We start from the raw sequence: 19,839 nt of genomic DNA, 5'->3' as shown, positions 1-19,839 counted from the left end.
AAGTCGATTTAATTACTTTAATACACAGAGTAATAAATAAGTCAAATCAAGGTCTACTCACTTTTAATTTTTTTTTTACTCTACTTTACTTTATCTACTTTCCCTAATTAAAGGGATATATTGGAAGAAAAAGTAAAAATAAATATTATTTTTATTTATTTTTACCTTTTTAAATATCACACATCCATACACCACACATATTAACACACACTAAATTCAATACATACACAAAACACACGCATACTCCTTCTTCTCTTCTCCTTCATTTTTTGTCTCTCTCTCACCATGGCTGCCGCCAAAGATCTGGCCGACAAACCACCTCTCCGACAACCACCCATCACCACCCTCAAACCCCCACTGTCCCAAAACCAACAAAATCGACCGCACCACCACCACATCCCACAGCCGCCAACCCCTCACTAGTCGCGACCATCAACCCTCTCCCTTTCTCTTTTCTTCCATCGCTTCACCGGATCTGACCACCAGCGATAATTTTTGGCTAAACAACACCATCACATCAACACCACCTTCAACACACCGCTGCCACTATGTTTTCAATGTTGTCTCTATTTTCCTTAATTATCACTATAATGCTTATAACTATGTTGCTCTATGTTGCTACTGTATGTTGCTCTTTGTTGCTACTGTGTGGGTTGGATTGGTTCTTGTTTTGGTTTTCACCCTTTTGATGACTTTGTTGATTTTATTCGATGGTCATGATGCTATACTGATATGTTTGTAAAGTTGAGACTGTTTAGGTGTTATTCCATCCTTTTTACTGATATTCGGATATGATAACGAACAAATACTACGCTGTCATAGATGATGAAGAAATTTTCATCAATTTTTTAGGCCTTCACAAATAAAAGAAGGATATTATGTATATAACTACGTAATAAAAATAAACATTTTGAGCGATGATGAAACTTTTATAGCAACGCAACAGATTTTACAATTCATATTTTGGCAAGACGATATAGGACGGTCAATTAATTGAGAAACCACTTCGTAGCCATGTCATATTTAAAATTTAATCTGATGCCATCTTTTAATGAAAATTATATTTTTACATACCTTTTCAATTTATTTTTGATAATTATTTATTTGTTACTAATATTTTTTATAAGTTTTTATACAGGTTATTTGGAATACTCATCGGGAGTTACATTCAAAGAGCCCTTTAAATTTTGTGTTGTATTTTATATTCTTATACTTATACAAATATATTTATACTAAAACTTTACTTTTAGGGCATTGGGTAGGATATTCTTTATTTACACAATCTTCATCATGCGTTTATGCAAATTTAGGCCGTTAACATTTACATTAAATTGATTAAGATATTTTAATCAAATTATGCGCACTTTTTACACTAAAATACATTATGATTTTTCTTTAAAACAAATTTTTCATTATTTAATCATTTCATTTTTTACATACATATTCTCTTATATTTTTGTTTATCTTAATACATTTTTTATACACATGCATATTTTTTACGATAACATATGTAATTTACACATTGTTTATACTATTTTAATAAACATTTTATATTTGTATTTATAAACATTAATTTTTTCATCATTTTTAATAAACCTAAGTCTAGTCGGAAATCACACTTGTGGATTCTGAAGGATGCCTAACCCCTTTCCTTCGAAATAATTTGAACCCTTACCCAGAATCTAATCTGGTTTTGTAGATCAAAACATAAGTCTTAAATGTTAATAAATAAATAAGTTTTTCTCATTTTTCTTAAAAATTAGGTGCCGACTCTATACAAAATTAATTCTTTTAGAGTCCATAATGTCGTGCTCGTTTTGACTTTAGGTAAAAATAGGGTATGACAGCGATCATAAGCCAGGGAGGTTCAACGGTTGGCTAACAGTTTCGTGCGTCTTGATATTTCTGAGTCAGGTAGAATTCTGGCATATGTGGAGGCGAGGTCCTTATTGATAAAGCAGATTCGAGATCGTTAGTTTGAGGATGAAAAGTTGTGTATTATCACGGATAAGGAGATACGAGGTAAGGGTAAGGAGACAGTTTTAGACCAAGAGGGTATTTTGAGGATTAAGGGGCGGATTTGTATTCCTGGAGTGGGTGATTTGACTAGATCTATTATGGAGGAAGCCCATTGTTCGAGTTATCCCATTCAAAGGATATAGCATTGGTGAAGGTATAATGGAGGCATCGTCCCATAGAGAAAGTCACTTAGGACATTGAGTCTAACATACGGAGTAGATATCCTTATCTCTTTGATAATCCAGGTACCTTATTTCTCTTTACGTTCGAGGATGAACGTTTGTTTTAGTGATGGATGATGTAACGACCCTATAAATTATTTTATAAAACCATCTTGTTTTAACCCTCCTCTTGATATTTACACATTATTTTATAGTAATGGGTCAAACTGATATTTTCTTAACTCTTGAGATCTATGTATAAGAATAAAAATTTAAGTGGAAGAGTTTATTATACATATATTAATAATCAATAATAAAATCAGAGGAAGTTACAAGATGAGGGGTACGAAACGAGTTTCAACATTGCAGTTTTGGGGAAATCTTTCTCGAGGCTTCAGGTCAGTTTCTTGTTAGCATATTCTATATATATATATATATATATATATATATATATATATATATATATATATATAATAGAATAGTTACATTGGATACAATGGAATCTTGAAAAATATGAAGTTGTAGTAACAATGCAACATAGTAGGGAAAATTTTATTTATTCTGTAATTAAACTAAGTGGGTTATGATTAAGAAGTCATAATAGGTCATCAATGGTAGTAATTATAATGGTATTTTGTTAGAGATTTGATAATTATAAATTACTAATTCAATTGTTTTTTAGGATTTTGATTTAAATTTTTATTCTGGGATATGATAGTGACATATTAGATGTGATATTCTCTAATGAAGTGTGAATGAGGATATAGAGATATGGTTTGTGTAGATGATTAAGAGTTAGTTTCATATTCAAAATTCATGAAAAGTAAGATTTGACTATTTTTCGAGTTAAATATAGCAATATGGGAGTCATTAGATTTGTATTCTCACGGGGAATATGTGTTTGGATAGATTTGACCATTCAAAAGCTTCACGTAAGGAAAAGTTTGTTAATTGATGTTTGGCTTCGGTTTGAGGCTAGTTGAGAGTTTTCTTAGATTCTTTTCCAAAGTGCTTATTTGAATATTTGTTAGGTATGTGTAATGGGAGTAATGGGAATTGGGGGTCCTGTATAGGTGATTGCGATGAGCATATATACGGGTACCGGTGTTGTTTGAGAGGATAAAATAAGTTAACTATATGTTTGAACTATTTTTCTATTTGCTAGCCTGTTGGACTGGTTGGTTATGGTAATAAATTCTTGAAAAAGCTAACTAATGAGGATACTCTTACTTGATAAGTTGAGTTTACTTTAAAACTAATGTTTGATCTGACTTGAGGCATAAAGTGTTTTCCTTGACTTTATTGCTGATTTGGGGCTGGAGTTGCACGCCTATACACCATGCATTACATTTCATATGGGATCGGAGTGCACGCCTGCTCAATATTATATATATTTATTTGGATCGGAGTGAACGCTTGCACAATATATTTATTGGGATCGGAATGCACGACTGCACAATATTTATATTGGGATCGGAGTGCATGCCTGCACAATATATTGATTGGGATCGGAGTGCATGCCTGCACAGTACATGGACCTTCTGAGTCCCCCATGTGTCCTGACCTTGAAGCCATTGCTCGGTAGGTATGTACATAGCATATGCATTGCATTAATTCATTTGGTTCAGACTAGTTAAAGTGTTTTGTTGACCTTTTACTTATTGTATATGTGTTATTGATTTCACTAGATTGATAAATTCTTGGATTGTGTTATGATAGCCTTATGATTGTTAAACTTGATTATTCAGTTAGATTAAAGTGGTTTTCCTGAGTACAGGTTCTATGTTTGTTTTTAGATGATTTACGTGGTATCACTCGTCACCACTTTGAATTAGTCTCGGTCGGTGATGCTTGCTGAGTACAGGTGGTTCCGTACTCTCTCTTGATATTTTTGTACCCTACGTGCAGGTACAGATCCAACAACCAGTGGATATTGATTCCTGTGGTTCCTTCTTCGCTAGCATTATTGGAGATTCGAGGTAGCTGCTACTGGCTTTAGGGACTACTAAAATCTCCTTCAGCCTTATTCTCATACATTTTCCCTATTTTGAAATACTCAAACTTTCTTTTGGTTCTATATTTTAGCGTCTTGTATTAGTGACTTCTAGACCTAGGATTATCTATGAATTGATTTTACTAGCCTATTAATCTACTTATGAGATTATTCAGGATTGGTTATATTCTTATTTTCTTCTACTTCTATGAGTCTGAGATGTTGTTCTTGGAATTGAGTTTTTTGCTTACGTATCACGGAGGATAGAATAGGTGTCGTCACGGTTTCGAATTTAGTCCGTGATAGAGGGTATCAGAGACCCAGGTTCACTGGTCTCACAAATACAAGCTGAGTCTAGTAGAGTCTTGCGGATCGGTGTGGAGACGTCCGTTACTTATCTTTGAGAGGCTATAAGACTTTAGGAAACATTCATTTTATTCTCTCTCTTGTTGTGCAATATTGATCTTTAACTTTAAATACTAAAATTCTTATCTTATTCTCTCACAGATGGTAAGGACTTATACACCTCGAGATCGTTGTCAGGAGCCCCCACCAGCCCCCAAGCCAATTACTCGAGGAGGGATACCTAGATGGGGTAGGAGATGCGGTTGGAGAAGAGGTCATGGTAGAGATAGAGCTCGAGGAGCTGCTCAAATTCCTAGTAGGGCAGGATCTCTCGAGGTTGACTTCGAGGCAAGTGATGATGGTGTTCAGGTTCCATTGATGACGTAGGCCCAAGTCAGGCGCTACCAAGGTTTGTTGCAGCATCGCATCTTCAAAATACCTTGGATAAAATGTTAGGTGTTTTGGAGACTATAGTTCAGGGAGGCGAATCACCTGGTACTCCACAGGGTTCACATATTAGGGTGGGGCACAGACCCTAGATCAGTAGCCTATTTCAATCTATCAGGGTCCAGTGGTTCAGCCAACACCGAGGTATGATGGTATAGCATTACCAGGGGTTGGATCTACCTTTGAAGGTATGGCAACTATGTCTAATAAGGAGCAACAATGGTTTGAAAGGTTTAGAAAGATAGACCCACCACAGTTTCAGGGTGATATGCGTGAGGATGCCCACGAGTTTCTGGTCAGTTGTTATGAGAGACTTCAGAGTGTAGGATTGGTTGACTCCCATAGGGTTACTTATAATGCCTTACAGATACGTTGTCTTGCCAAGCAGTTGTGACACTTTTATATTGACACTAGGATAATAGGTTCTCCACCGATGACTTGGGCTATATTTGCTCAGGCGTTTCTTAATAGATTCATTCCTTGTAGCTTAAGAGAGGAGCATAGGCATCAGTTTGAGAATTTGATACAAAAGGGCATTCTTGTGGTTGAGTACGAGAGACTATTTTATGCCTTAGCCCATTATGCTATGGTGATCTTACCAGATGAGGCCAAGATAATCAGGAGATTTATGAGGGGTTTGACACTTAGGATCAGAGAGGCCGTGTTTTTTGTAGCCCAATCTGAGGCTTCTCTTCAGAGGGTGGTTGAATCAACGAAAGAGTGATGCATCCTAAGGAGATGGGGATCTGAGGGACAAGAGGTCTCGTACTTCAGGTCAATTCAATGGTACCTTATCTAGAGCTAGGGTTTCTTTTAGAAGAGATTTTTGCCCTCAGTATGGTAGGCCAGTTCAGGCAGCGATGTAGATAGTTGAGGGTGGATATTTAAGTTAGAGTTCTTATGGTTTGGGACAGGATTCACAGGGTTCTTATTAGCGATTTTTAGGATGTGGTGGCCATACCGGATATTCAGGTCCTTCTTGACAGTTGATGGCTCCTAAGTCTTGTTATGAGTATGGTAGTCAGGATCATATTTAGAGAGATTGTCCAGTATACAGGAAAAGGGGTCCATAGTAGAGTTATCAAGCCTCTATTATATCAGTAGCGCACCCAATTAGGTGTAGAGACAGATCTTAGAGAGGTAGAGGTGCACCACCAGCTGGTAGATAAGGTGGTAGAGGAGCGACTCAACCAATAGATGACAGAGCTCATTGTTATGCATTTTTTGGGAAGCCCGAGGCAGAGTCTTCTGATGCAGTCATTATAAGTATCGTCTCTGTTTGTCATCGACCTGCTTCGGTATTATTTGATCCTGTTTTTACTTTCTCCTATGTGTCTGCATACGTCTCTAACAACTTTGATATGAGTTGTGATTTTATGGTAGTGCCTATTCGTGTTTCTACTCTAGTAGGTAATTCCTTAGTTGTGGATCGGGTATACCGATCCTTCATTGTTTATATTTTGGGGCGTGATACCTAGGTAGATTCGATTATCTTAGATATGGTTGACTTTGATGTAATTTTAAGCATGAATTGGCTTTTGTCTTATCATGCTATCTTGGACTGTCATGCCAAAATAGTTACTTTATACATGCCTGATCGCCCTAAATTAGAGTGGAGCGGTGTTCGGAGTTCATATCCTAAGAAGGTGATTTCATTCATTCGAGATCTATGATTAGTTGACAAGGGTTGTCTATCATATTGGTTTATATTCATGATACTTGTACCGAGGCACCTTCTTTAGAGTCAGTGGAGGTGGTTAGAGAGTTCATAGATGTATTTTCTACTGATCTTTTAGGTGTTCTTTTTGATAGATATATTAATTTTGGTATTGATCTGGAAGCCTATTTCTATGCCTCCTTATAGGATGGCGCTAGCTGAGCTGAAAGAATTGAAAGATCAGCTATAGGACTTGTTAAGCAAGGGGTTTATTTGACCAAGTGTATCACTTTGGGGTGTTCCGGTGTTATTTGTGTAGAATAAAGATGGGTCTATGAAAATGTGCATTGATTATTGATAGTTGAACAAAGTGACAATCAAGAATAAGTATCCTCTTCCGCGTATTAATAACTCGTTTGATCAGCTTCAAGGTGCTTCTATTTTTTTGAAGATTGACTTGAGATCAGCATATCATCAATTGAAGATTCAAGCTTTGGGTATTCCTAAGAATGCTTTGCGGACTAGATATGGCCACTATGAGTTCTTAGTTATGTCCTTTGGCTTTACTAATGCCCAATCAGCGTTTATGGAGTTGATGAACAGGGTATTTTAGACTTATCTTAATTTTTTTGTGATTATGTTCATCGATGACGTTTTGGTGTATTCTAAGAGCGAGGCAGATCATGCAAAATATTTAAGGATCGTACTCTAGAGATTGAAGGATGAGAATTTATATTTCAAGTTTTCAAAGTATGAATTTTGGCTCAATTCTATGGCATTCTTGGGACATGTGGTGTCCAAGAATAGTATTACGGTCGATCCAACCAAGGTTGAGGCAGTTAGGAATTGGTCACGACCTACTTCGCCTTCAGATATTCAGAGTTTTATTAGGCTGGTAGGCTATTACAGGCGATTTGTGCAGGGTTTCTCTTCTATTGCAGCTTCTATGACTCGATTGACTCAGAAGAATATGGCTTTTCAGTGGTCAGATAAGTGTGAGGAGAGCTTTCAAAAGCTCTAGACTTTATTGACTTTAGCTTTTATTTCGAGCCTATCTATTGAAGGTGAGGTCTTCACTGTGTTTTGTGATACTTGCGGTATTGGTTGGGTGGTGTGTTGATGCAGAAAAATAAGGTGGTAGTGTATGCTTCAAGGCAGTTGAAGACACGTGAGAGGAATTATCCTACTCATGATTTAGAGTTACTAATGGTTGTGATTGTATTGAAGTTGTGATGACACTATTTATATGGAGTTCATTGTGAGGTGTTCATTGACCATCTCAGCCTTCAGTATATGTTTAAGCAAAAAGAGTTGAATTTGAGGCAATGTAGATGGATGGAGTTGTTGAAAGATTACCATATGACTACTCTGTATCATCCGGGTAAGCCCAATGTAGTGGCAAATGGCTTGAGTAGGAAGGCAGTTAGTATGGGTAGTCTTATATTATTGAGTATGGAGGAGCGACCATACGCCAGGAAAGTTCAATCATTGGCTAATAGGTTCGTGCGTCTTGGTATTTCTGAGTCAAGTAGAGTTCTGGCATATATGGAGGTCAGGTCCTTATTGACAGAGCATATTTGGGATCATCAGTTTAAGGATGAAAGTTGTGTATTATCAGGGATAAGGTTATGCAAGGTGAGGCTAAGGAGGTGATTTTAGACCAGGAGGGTGTTTTGAGGATTAAGGGGAAGATTTGTGTTGCTAGAGTTGGTGATTTGATTAGATCTATTATGGAGGAAGCCCATTTTTCACGTTATTCCATTTATCCAGGTACAGTGAAGATGTATCATGACCTTAAGCAGCATTACTGATGGTATGGGATGAAGAGAGATATTATAGAGTTTGTGGCTAAGTATTTGAATTGCCAGCAGATGAAATACGAGCATAGGAGACTAGGTGGTTTGCTTCAGAGGATGCCCATTCCTAAGTGGAAATAAGAGAATATCACTATGGATTTTATAGTTGGGTTGCCTCAGACTTTAGGGAATTTTGATTCAGTTTGGGTGATTGTGGACAGATTGATCAAATCAACCCATTTTGTGCCTGTGAAAATGAGTTATAATGTAGAGAAATTAGCTAAGATTTACATTTGTGAGATAGTTCGGTTGCACGGAGTACTTATTTCCATCATTTCAGATAGAGGTACTCAGTTCACTTTAAATTTTGGCATTCTTTGCAGCAGGAGTTGGGTACTCAGTTGGATATGAGTACAATATTTCATCCCCAAATAGATGGCTAGTCAAAGCAAACTATTCAGGTGTCGGAGAACATAATGTGGGCTTGTGTGATGGATTTTGGAGGCCATTGGGATCAAATTTTGCCCTTAGTGGAGTTTTCTTATAATGATAGCTACCACTCTAGTATTCAGATGGCTCTATTCGAGGCTTTGTATGGTAGGAAGTATAGGTCTCCAGTTGGATGATTTGATTCTTTTGAGGTTAGACCTTGGGGTACTAATTTGTTGAGAGATTCCTTGGACCGAGTGAAATTGATCTAGGATCAGCTCTTGGCAGCTCAGAGTAGACAGAAGAGTTATGCTGACAGGAGAGTTTGTGACTTAGAGTTCATGCAAGGTAAGCGGGTTTTGTTGAAGGTATCACCCACGAAGGGTGTGATAAGGTTTGGGAAGAAAGGAAATCTTAGTCCGAAGTATATTGGACCTTTTGAGATTCTTCAGTGTGTTGGCCCAGTTGCTTATGAGTTGTCCTTGCCACCGGATCTTTCAGCCATACATCCAGTTTTTCATGTTTCCATGTTGAAAAGATACCATCCAGATGATTCACATGTGATTCAGTGGGACTCGACGAGTTTGGACCAGAATTTGACTTTTGAGAAGGAGCCTATAGCTATTTTGGATAGGCAGGTTAGAAAGTTGAGGTCAAAGGACATAACATTGGTGAAGGTACAATGGAGTCATCGTCCCATAGAGGAAGCCACTTGGGAGGTTACGTCTGAAATACGGAGTAGATACTCTCACCTCTTTGATAATCCAGGTGCCTTATTTATCTTTATATTCGAGGACGAATGTTTGTTTTAGTGGTGGATGATGTAACAACCCTATAAATTATTTAACAAAATTATCCCGTTTTAACCCACCTCATGATATTTAGACATTATTTTATAGTAAGGGGTAAAACTAATTTGTTTTAACTCTTGAGACCTATGTATAAGAATAAAAATTTAAGTGGAAGGGTTTATTATATATATTAAAAATCAATAACAAAATCAGAGGAAGTTACAAGAGGAGGGGTACAAAATGAGTTTTGCCATTGCAGTTTTGGGAAAATCTTTCTTGAGGCTTCAGGTCAGTTTCGTGTTAGCCTATTATATATATAGCATAGTTACATTGGATACAATGGAATCTTGAAAAACGTGAAGTTGTAGTAACAATGCAACATAATAGGGAAAATTTTGTTTATTCTGTAATTAAACTAAGTGGGTTATGATTAAGAAGTCATAATAGGTTATTACTGGTAGTAATTATAATGGCGTTTTGTTAGAGATTTGATGATTATAAATTACTATTTCAATTTTTTTTAGGATTTTGATTTAAATTTTTATTCTGGGATATGATAGTGACATATTAGATGTGATATTCTCCAATGAAGTACGAATGAGGATATGGAAATATGGTTTGTGTAGATGATTAAGAGTTAGTTTCATGTTAAAAATTCATGAAAATTAAGATTTGACTATTTTTCGAGTTAAATATAGCAATATGGGAGTCATTAGATTTGTATTCTCACAGGGAATATGTGTTTGGATAGATTTTGACCATTCAAAAGTTTTTCGTAAGGGCAAGTTTATTAATTGATGTTTGGCTTCAGTTTGAGGCAAGTTGATACTTTTCTTGGACTCTTTTTCAAAGTGCTTATTTGAATATTTGATAGTTATGTGTAATGGGAGTAAAGAAAATTGGGGATCCCGTATAAGTGATTGTGATGAGCATATATATAGGTAATGGTGTTGTTTGAGGGGATAAAATAAGTTCATTGTATGTTTGAACTATTTTTCCTATTTGCTAGCACGATGGACTGATTGGTTATGATAAATAAATTCTTGAAAAAGCTAGCTAATGAGGATACTCTTACTCGATAAGTTGAGTTTACTTTAAAACTAATGTTTTATCTGACTTGATACATGAAGTGCTTTGCTTGACTTTATTGATGATTTGGGGTCGAAGTTGCACTCCTGCACACCGTGCATTGCATTTCAGATGGGATTGAAATGAACGCCCGCACAATATTATATATATTTATTTGAATTGAAGTGCACGCCTGCACAGTGTATTTATTAGGATTGGAGTGCATGTCTGCAGAATATTTATATTGAGATCGGAGTGCATGCCTGCATATTATATTTATTAGGATCGGAGTGCACGCCTACATAATATATTAATTGGGATCGGAGTGAATCGCCCATAGGTTCTAACCTTTAAGCCATTGCTCTCTAGGTATGTACACAACATATACATTGCACTGCATCGCATTGATTCATTTGGTTCAGATTGGTTACAGTGTATATGTTGACTTTGTACTTATTGTATATGTGTTATTGATTTCACTGGATTGAAAAATTCTTGGATAGCGTTATGATATCCTTTTGATTGTTAAACTTGACTATTTAGTTAGATTAAGGTGGTTTTCCTAAGTGCAGGTTGTATGTTTGTTTTTAGATGATTTACATGGTGTCACTCATCACCACTTTGAATTTGGGTCAGTCGACGATGCCTGATGAGTACACATGGTTCCGTACTCACTCTTGATATTTCTACACCCTACGTGTAGGTACAAATCCGACGACGAGTGGATATTAATTCCGGTGGTTCTTTCTTTACTAGCATCATTGGAGATTCGAGGTAGCTACTACTGGCTTTAGAGACTACTGAAATCTCCTTCAGCCTTATTCTTATGCATTTTCCACATTTTGAAAGACTCAAACTTTCTTTTGGTTCTATATTTTAGTGTCTTGTATTAGTGACTTTCAGAAATGGGGTTATCTACGAATTGATTTTACTAGCCTATTAATCTACTTATGAGATTATTCAAGATTGGTTATATTCTTATTTTCTTACACTTCTATGTGTTTGAGATGTTGTTCTTGGAATTGGATTACCTGTCATGGAGGATGGAATAGGTGTCATCACGGTTTCGAATTTGGGCCGTGATATTTTTGCTTAAAGCAACTGAATTCTGTCGAACGTGTAACTTAAATAGTAGATCTACCAATGTTGACACTAGGCCAGTTCCACTTACTTTTCATAATAAGGCTTAAGGTTTTCACTTTGATATAACACGACTGCTATCATGAATTTCAGCTAGGTATATACTAAGTTAATACAAGATGAACTTTGTGCTTCAATAGAAATTACCTTATTTTGAGAGTAAACTTTTTCCTTGTACCAAGCAGGGCTGTTCTCAAGATCAATTGGAACTAATTCAATCTTATCTTGCAAACCCTGCAATTGTCAACAACTTCAAAGTTTGTTAACGACCATTCACTCGTTAATCATACATTCATCTCCATAAATTTGAGATTCTAAGCAATATACTCTACACGAAATAAGAATAAAAAAGTGAACGAGAGTAATTAAAAAATTAACAACAACAACAACAAGAACAACATGCCAATGAAATTCTACAAGTGAGGTCTAGGGAGGGTATAGTGTATGCGGACCTTACCACTACCTCGAGGAGGTAGAGAGTCTTCTTCCGAGAGACCCCCATTTCTAATTACAAAAATAACAATAACAAAAAAAAAACTGAAATGAATTTGCAGTTAATTAAGGAGCCTTTACATTTCTGGTAATCCACGCACGCTGAGCAAAAAAGGCAAAAATAACTGATATACAACCTTCAAAAACAAAAACAAACAGTTAGAATCTATCGAATAAGAGAAGAATACTCCCTCCAATTTCATTGCAAAACTAAAAGAACAAGTACAAGCAAAGAGGCTATGTCGTTACCTTACTAATCCAAATAGGTGTAACAAAACTTTTTCCAAAATTTTTTAGTTATTAGCTAATTGATTGGTACTCCCTATGTCCTAAGATATTTGTTACGCTTCATTTCTCGAGAGTCAAACTACATAAACTATGACCAACACTTGAAGAACTTCTTTTCACCATATTAAGACGAGGAAAATCACAACCAAACTTCTAATACTTGTTACATAGTTTTCAAATATGTAATTTTATTTTTTTTAAAATATAAACCAAATTTATAGTTAATTAACCCTCGTGCTCCAAACTCCTTCACATAAATTGGAACAGAGAGAGTAACCTGGTAGTTCCATCGAACAGGGGTGGCATTTCGAAGGTAAAATTGAGAGATGGAGAACGATTTTCTTGTACATTTCTGTATAAACCAAACAAACCTTATCAACATTCATTTAAAAAGAGCAAATTCAAACTTAACAATATGACTCTAAACATTCTGCAAGGGTTGATTTATCGGTCACTTTACTCATACTTATTATCTCAAAATGTCACAATTCTTCTTGATTTCAATCTTCAACAAAATAAATAATTTTATAAGATAATTATTAGAGTTGACCTGTATTTTGTTGGTCCGACCATAAAAGTTTTGAGGTGCGACCCATATTTGTGATTTTCAATGGGGTCTGTTGTGGTAGCGTACGGATCGGGCCTAGGACTTATTTGTATGCACATACTATATAAGTGCAATTAGTGGGTTGGTTTTGGACATTCAAAAATTATATAATTCTCCACATTGTACTCCTCTCCTTTCATAGTGAAATTTCTCTTCTTCTGCCTGTGGTTTATCCCGCAAGGGTTTCTACGTAAATCTATGTATTGTTCTTGTTTTTCTTTTACTTATGGTTTGCTTATTCTGTCTAAATCTTAACAAATTAGTATCAGAGCCAGGTTTGATTATTTTCTCGAGGATGGCAACCATGAAGTGTGATATTTCGTTGTTGGATCGCAACACTAGATTTTTGTTATGCCAGGCAACCATGAAGTATGATATCCCGTTATTGGATCGTAACACTAGATTTTTGTTATGCCAGGTTAAGATACGGGTTGTGCTCACGCAGATGGATTTGGATGATACTCTATTAAGGTTTGATAAGATGCCCTCATCTTGGATGGATGAGGACAAGCTACGTAAGGATAGGAAGGCTCTATCTCATATCCACCTTCATTTATCTAATCAGATTCTACAATGTGTGTTGAAGGAGATCACTACCACTGTGTTGTCGTTGAAAATAGAATCGTTGTGTATGACGAAGATCCTAACAAGTAAGTTGCATCTCAAATAATAAATTTATTCCCATCACATGTCTGAGGTGCATCCTTGAAGGATTACCTATCTGTCTTTAAGTAAATCGTCTCTAATTAAAGACTCTGGAGGTCAAGTACGATAAGGAAGATTTAGGGTTGATTTTATTGTGTTCGTTGCCTGCATCATACATAACCTTTGGGGATACGATTTTATATAATCGTGATATCCTGATTATACATGAAGTCTATGATGCGTTGTTCTCTAAGAAGAATATGAAGTATCTTGTGAATGGGTCGGAGACTCAAGAAGATGGTCTCATTGTTCGAGGAAGGACTCGTGAGAGAAATTTTGGGGGTGATGACAAGAATAGGTCGAAATCCAAAAACAGAAAGCTAAAGCTATAATTACTATAAGAAGAAGGGCCATATCAAATCCAAGTGCTATAAGTTACAAAATAGAGAGAAAAGGAAAGCTCCAAAACTGAAGGGACATCAACTAGAGAAGTCCAGTGAAGCTAGTTTTGTTGAAGATGGTGGTAGTGATGGAGAACTCTTGGTAATTTCTGATGGTAACTCCAAACCCTATGAGGATTAGATTCTTGATTCAGCTTGCACGTTTCATATATGTCGCAATCAGGATTGGTTTACAACATATGAAAACAACATCTAAAGGTGTTGTGTTAATGTGAAATAACATACCTTGTAAGATAGCTGGTATTGGAACAATTAGAATTATAATATTTGATGGGGTTGTGAGGACACTTGGTGATGTGCGGTATGTCCCAAACTTGAAGAGAAATCTTATTTCCTTGAGTACCTTTGATTCAAATAGATATAGGTACAGTGGTAAAGGTGGAGTCCTGAAGGTTACTAAAGGTGCTCTTGTTATGATGAAGGGACAGGAAAAGACTGCAAATTTGTATGTCTTGGAAGTCTCTACAGTTACAAGTGATGTAGCTGTTTCTACCTCCTCTCTATTAGTAAGTGACGTTACTAAACTTTGGCATATGCGCCTGGGGCATATGAGTGAAAACGAGATGGCTGAACTAAGCAAAAGAGGACTTCTTGATGGCCATAGTATTATCAAATTGGATTTCTGTGAGCACTGTATTTTTGGGAAGCAGAAAAGAGTCAGATTCACTAAAGGCATTCACTTAACTAAAGGCACACTTAATTATATTCATTCTGATCTCTGGGGTCCTTCTAGTGTACCTTCTAGAAGAGGTGCGAATTACTTATTGCCTATTATTAATGACTATTCTAAAAAATTTGGGTGTCTTCCTAAAGAAAAAGAATGATGCGTTGCCTATTTTCAAGGAGTGAAAGACTATGATTGAAAAGGAAACAGGGAAACAGGTAAAACGCCTTCGAACTGATAATGGTTTAAAATTCTTTTCTAATGAATTTAATGCTCTGTGCAAGTTAGAAGGAATTGTAAGGCACTTGATAGTTCATTATACAGCTCAGAAGAATGGTGTGGCTGAATGAATAGGACTGTAATGGAGAAGGCGCATTGTATGCTCTTTAATGATGGTTTACCCAAGTCTTTTCGGGTTGAAGCTTCTTCCATAGCTTGTCTTCTTATTAACCGCTATCCTTCAGCCGCAATTGATAAATAAACTCCACAAGAGGTATAGTCTGGTACTCCCACTAGTTACTCTGATTTGAGGAAATTTAGATGTCCTGCTTATGCTCATGTTGATAATGGAAAGTTAGAACCTAGATCTGTTAAGTGCTTATTAATGGGTTATAAGCCTGGTGTTAAAGGTTATAAGCTTTGGTGTCCAGAAAATAGAAAAGTTATAATTAACAGGAATGTTGTGTTTGATGAAACTGCCATGATTTGGGCTCCCTTCGAATCTAGTGCTTCATCCCCAGATGAGATTAGTGACATGAATCAGCAAAAGTCAAGCACCCACGTTGAATTACAAATTGGAGCAGAGTCTACACCAGTGCCTACTTATCAGTCTAGCCCGGAGATACAGAGTGGTACTATTTCTTCTTCACCACCAGTGATGAGATAATATTTTATTACTAAAGATAGTCCTTGAAGAGATATTAGACCTCCTTAAAAGTATACTGAAGTTGATTTGGTTGCTTATGCATGTAATTTAGCAGAAGGTATTGATTCCGATGAAGATCCTTCTTCTTACTCAGAGGCAGTAAGTTATGATGATTCCGACTAATGGATGATTGCTATGCAGGAGGAGATGAAATCACTTCATAAGAATGGCACATAGGATCTAGTGAGACTACCTAAAGATAAGAAAGTTATCCATTGCAAGTGGGTATTTAAAAAGAAAGAAGGAACATCGAGAGTTGAAGATACTAGGTACAAAGCAAAACTAGTTGCTAAAGGCTACAGTCAGGTTCCAGTGTTTACTTCACAGATGTGTTTTCTCTAGTTGTAAAACATAGTTTGATTCGAGCCTTGCTTGGTATTGTGGCCATGCATAAACATGAGCTTGAAAAGTTGGATGTCAAAACTGTATTCTTATATGGAGAACTTGAGGAGGACATCTATAAGCAACAATCGGAGGGTTTTGTAATTTCAGGAAAAGAGGACTATGTGTGCTTGCTGAACAAGTCTCTTTATGGCTTAAAAAAGTCACCCAGACAGTGGTATAAAAGGTTTGACTCTTTTATGACATCTCATATATTTCAGAAGAGTAGTTATGATAGTTGTATCTATTTCAAGGAGGTAAGTGATAGTTCGTTCGTGTATCTTCTCTTGTATGTTGATGATATGTTGATTACAATAAAGGATATGAGAGAGAATAAAATTCAAAGCCCAGCTCAGCAAGGAGTTTGAGATGAAGGATCTAGGAGCAACAAAGAAGATTCTTGGCATAGAAATTATGAAGGATAGAGAGAAGTGTAAGTTATACTTGAGTCAGAAAAAACATATTAGAAAGTACTTCACAGGTTCAATATGTAAAATGCTAAGCCTGTCAGTACTCCATTGGCAGCATACTTCAAACTCTCGGCCACTTTATCTCCTAAGAAAGATGATGAACGTAATTATATGTCTCGAGTTCCATACTCTAGTGTCGTCGGGTATTTTATGTATGCGATGGTGTGTTCCCCACCAGATTTATCATATGATGTCAGTGCGGTTAGCAAATACATGAAAAATCTTGGCAAAGAACATTGAAAAGCAGTTCAACGGATTTTCAGATACTTCCATGGATCTGCTGATGTTTGTTTGCAGTTTGGGCGAAATAGAGATGGAGTAATCGAGTATATTGATTCTGATTTTGTAGGAGACCATGATAAAAGGAGATCCCTTACAGACTATGTTTTTACCATTGGTGGTTGTGCTATTAGTTGAAAAACTACTTTACATACTATGGTTGCTTTGTCAACTACTGAGGCAGAGTACATGGGTATTATAGAGGCTTTCAAGGAAGCTATTTGGTTGAGGGTCTGTTTGGTGAATTTAGCAAAAACTTATAGATTACTATGGTCTTTTGCGACAATCAGAGTGCTATCTTTCCTACGAAAGATTGGATATTTCATGAGAGGATAAAGCAATTCGATGTTCGGTATCATTTTATGCGTAAAATTATTGCTCGAGGTGAAATTATGGTAAGCAAGAGTAGTACCCATGATAACCCTGCTGATATGATAACCAAGACACTACCAAGTGCCAAGTTTGAGCATTGCTTAGACTTGGTTGGTGTTGGATGTTAAGATGCGCCCTTAGGGGCTTTTATGGAAGAGTCAGAGAGTTTGTCTTGAAATGGATTTGAGTTCTGAATTAGAATTCATGTCAAGGTGGAGATTGTTAGAGTTGTGACCTGAATTTTGTTGGTCCGGCCCTGAAAGTTTTACGGTGCGATCTATGTTTGCGATTTTTAATGGGGTCTGTGGTGGTAGCGTAGGGATCGGACCTAGAACTTATTTGTACACAAATAATATATAAGTGCAATTGGTGGGTCGGTTTTTGACATTCAAAAATTACGTCATTCTCCATATTGTACTCCTCTCCTTTCATAGTGAAATTCCTCTGCCTCTACCCGAGGTTTTTTCCGTAAGGGTTTCCACGTAAATCTGTCTGTTGTTCTTATTTTTATTTTACTTGTGGTTTTCTTATTGTGTCCGAATCTTAACAATAATAACGATTATTTGAGTGATGATATGATAAATCAACTCACTACAGGTGCGTCTGGTATGAAGAAAAATATTTTCCACAAAATACTTTCGATTTTACCTTGTCAACTCTACTATAGTAACATTTCATATTGTCCAGACTCTAATATTTATCTAAATTATATTTAAATAATTTAAAATAATATTTTTTGCTTATCTACCAAAAATAAAAAATTAATTTAAAAATTTAATGACCTACTTTGACTTGGCATAAATTTTAAAAAAATAAAGAAGACTTTTGAATCTTGTGGCCTTAAATTAAAGTTGTAGCAAATGTATCATAATGCCCTTTGATCGTGTGGTCCTAAACATGCCATGTGGTTGAAATTAAGTATTGCCAAAAAAAGAAAAGGGATCATTCTTTTAAAACGAACTAAAAAGATAAGTGGGTCATTCTTTTTTAAACGGAGGAAATACATATTTTCAAAAATATTTTTCATGAAAAATATCTTTATTTGTACCGAACACACCCTAAATGTACGCTAAGACAAGAAACGAAAAAGAAGAAAAAGAGGAAGGTTAAGATACATACAGTTTATATGTAAAGGTAAATAAGAAAATAAGTCATAAGCTACCACATGATTCCACCAAATCGCTCATTACATAAAATGAGGTTTTTCATAATTATCCAACTATGGAATCAAACCATATCGTACAATATATTTTAAGTAACAATCAAATTAAAACAAACATGAATAATAACGATACCCTACAAATACCGTGACTAACAACTACCCAAACAAAGCGTTAGAAGAATTGGAGAAACCATAAAGGGTAGAAAAGGAGGAAGGTAGAGATACTTACGGATTAGCCATTTTAATGTTGCTGCAAAAGATACACCATATTTTGGGATAAAATTTACATGCACTCGGTGTATACATCAAATCAATATATGCATGCCATGTGTTTGAATTTAAAGTTCATGTTACTTAACCATAATTAATTAATGTGTATTTTACTTAATTTAATTACATAACTATGATAAATAACATTAATTTGATGTACAGGGTCAAATTTGATTATCAATACTAAAAAACTATAATGGAGCTTTTATTGCATGATGAGCACTGACAAATTTAGTAAATGTACGTCATCGCTGACGAGCTATTTTGGAGTAGCTATATTGAAATTAATAATTTGATAATTAGTTTTAGTTAATTATTTGATTTATTATATTAAAAATAATACGTATAACATAATTTACAAGATCTACATTTTTGCATTTCAAGTTCTTTCCTTTTTTTATGTTGTATTATTTATTTAATATTTTTAGATTTTTCTTTTTTTTTCCTTTTTCTTCCATTCGTTCTGTTGCAAAATGTACTTAGACATGTTTTCATATAGTATACATAATATAATCATCGATACAGATATTTAGGTATTCTTTTGATTTTGTTTTTTCATATAGATTTGCATGTACATATATAAATAGTATGATATTCTTGCATAATACTACAGGGAAATTGCTCCGTTGTCTCTTATTTTACAGGTTTCATTTTCTTTTTGTTTTCTTTCTATTTAACTCAATATCTTCTTCTTCTTTTTTTCCAATTTACCTTCTCATCCTTCACCAATTATCACACTAAATTTATGCTTCTAAAAAGAGTTATAATTTTTTTTTCTTTTAGTAACTCCACATATCATTTTAACACTGCATGCTCCCCATCCTTTGCAAATAAGAATAATGCAAAATATGGTGTGTTAGTAATGCTTGTGTTAGCTATGTTTGCATTATTTATGCTTGTATTTTTCTTATGCAGTGTTTGATTTGATGTATTAAAAATAACATGAATTAAATAATTTCTAATTTTTTTAAAATTTT

General features: G+C 35.5%; 1 pseudogene; it reads right to left on the bottom strand.

Moving 5' to 3' along the window:
- The window catches only part of LOC107844555, an 82,341-nt pseudogene extending 63,509 nt beyond the window's left edge, over positions 1 to 18,832 (bottom strand).
- Between the last annotated feature and the right edge of the window lie 1,007 nt (positions 18,833 to 19,839).

This window comes from Capsicum annuum, chromosome 10 (assembly GCF_002878395.1).
Source record: "Capsicum annuum cultivar UCD-10X-F1 chromosome 10, UCD10Xv1.1, whole genome shotgun sequence".
NCBI classification, from domain to species: Eukaryota; Viridiplantae; Streptophyta; class Magnoliopsida; order Solanales; family Solanaceae; genus Capsicum; species Capsicum annuum.
This window is presented reverse-complemented; position numbering and strand designations above follow the sequence as displayed.